Here is a 2209-nt window from a genome sequence, read left to right on the forward strand (position 1 = left end):
GGACTGCTTTATCACCTAAATCCTATTCAAAACATAAAAAAGGCGAAAAATTCATTAAATGTTGAGCACTGCCTTTTCAAGTGCCACTGTTGTCTTTGGGTTAATGTACTTAACACTAAGCCATAATCTAACAGTAGTTTTCTATGTGGCCTCACTAGGATCACTTAAAGAACTTAACACAGGCTAATGCTTTACAAGCTTTCTTATCTGAAACAAATTTAACTCTAAAATCACACAACTTGACAAGTACTGTACAAATATTTGTTAACTTACCAATCTGCCCATCATTTCTGCATCCACGTTATACACAGTAACTTAATATTTATAACCAGAAACTGCACTGGCTGATAGAAGTAGACACATCATTTAGTTCATTAAGCTCTACCTGAAAACATGCCATTTTATTAGAACAAAACCCCCAAAACTTATATCTCAAGTTACATGGTTTCACAATCAGGTCTTACTGAAGGAGTACATATTTCCTTTCTTACAGACAAGTTAATATGCAGAAGAAACTCATGAAGAGCACACAAGCAATCTGACAAATTGTACTATGTGGAATACAAAGAAATCCTGAATTTAATCTAAAGAATGTCAAGAAGTTACCAGAGAGATTATGTAGTGGCCTTGATTTTTATTTTCGTTTACCTAGAATTCTACAAATTCTAAAATTTATCAATTGATTAATCTTTTAAAATAAACAGCACCAGTCTTTCCCATTGATACAATTAAAATCTGACTTTCTCAGTTCTTAGTTCACAAGTTTATTATGAAAAACACTGCAGTGCTCTTGTGCAGTAACATCGTCTTACAGGAGGGGGGAAAACAGTTCTGTTCAAAACAACTCACCAGGTTCTGACAATAACAAAGAACAACATGGGACTGAAATTTGAGAAGGGAATAAACTGAGTGCAGACAAATCATACAATTATATTAAACGGTATCCCTGAAAATAAACAAAACAATTTCAAAACTCACAAGTAGAGGGGAGGCCTTGGTACTTATTTTTTTAAATGTTCATTAAGCTCCAATGGTTGTTTGCTGCTATCCTTATCTACAGTCATGCTGAGTAAAGCTATAGCTAAATGGAAGTTAAATTGTATCCACGAAGTGTTAATGTTTACATCTTATTATCTGCAGTCTCTCAAGAGAAAGCAAAAGTAACTACAAATAGCACTATGCCAGAAACTGGTTTCTTGACCAACAATGTCGCTTCAGCATGCAATGAACTGGTTCATTCTAAAGTGTTCACAGCTGACGATGACAAGAGGCTTTGTATTTTTATATGGCACATCTTTTGGTCCCTATGAAAACAAGTTTTTTGAATGTTAACTATTTTCTGACACTTTGGAGTTACTGTTGCTCTTCCCACAGAAGTCGTGCAGCCCCAAAGAGAAAAAGCACACTAACAGTTTTCAAACTATGATCTCTTTTCCACAGCAGAGATGTGAATTTAAAAAAAAAAAAGGTGCTGGGTCAAACTGCAAGAAAGAGTATTTTAGAGTATCATCAATTTCCATGATTGCAGCTTGGTTACCACAACAATAACAATAGTTTGGAGCACTGAAAATTGTTACTACATTCCGTCATGGCACCAGTTACATCCCTCCATCACCAGCTGGTGAGCTCTAGACACCAATGTGAGACCATCGACATGATTAAATGTCTCGGAAATAGCTTGCCCAAAGGTGTAACCAGCTCCTCGAGGAGATAGACCCCAACCACCATTATCATCTGGACATCTGGATCTGACCACAGCAAGTCACACATTGGACCCTCATGAGGAACTTCTTGAAGGTGATCAAGTGCTCTGATGTGATCCAGTGTATCTATGGATGGTGAGAGGCCACCATGTAGACAGTAGATCTTAAGAGATACAAGCAGTGTAACTGTTTGGACTGAATAATATCCTCTGTCAACATAATCTCCCATAAACAAGTAATTTGTATCTGGTGACTTGCTACCAATTCTAAACAGTTCCATGAGATCATGAAATTGCCCATGCACATCTCCACACACACGGTGACTGGACATCCGAACCTCTTGCACATTGGATTCTTCTGTCAGGATTTCTTTAGCCTTCTCGCAGAAGCTCTTGACCTGGGACTCGGACAGCTGCTTGCACTCATTCAGCTGCTCGATCCGATGGTCCAGCTCCTTGGTGAACACCCTCTCCTCCATGATGCCACTCGCCCGAACCGGCTGCCGC

General features: G+C 38.5%; 1 pseudogene; it reads right to left on the minus strand.

Moving 5' to 3' along the window:
* Nucleotides 1-1415: 1415 nt before the first annotated feature.
* On the minus strand, nt 1416-2203 carry LOC102487950 (serine/threonine-protein phosphatase 2A catalytic subunit alpha isoform pseudogene; annotated as a pseudogene).
* Between the last annotated feature and the right edge of the window lie 6 nt (nt 2204-2209).

Source organism: Tupaia chinensis, unplaced genomic scaffold (assembly GCF_000334495.1).
Source record: "Tupaia chinensis unplaced genomic scaffold, TupChi_1.0 Scaffold143970_1, whole genome shotgun sequence".
NCBI lineage: Eukaryota > Metazoa > Chordata > Mammalia > Scandentia > Tupaiidae > Tupaia > Tupaia belangeri.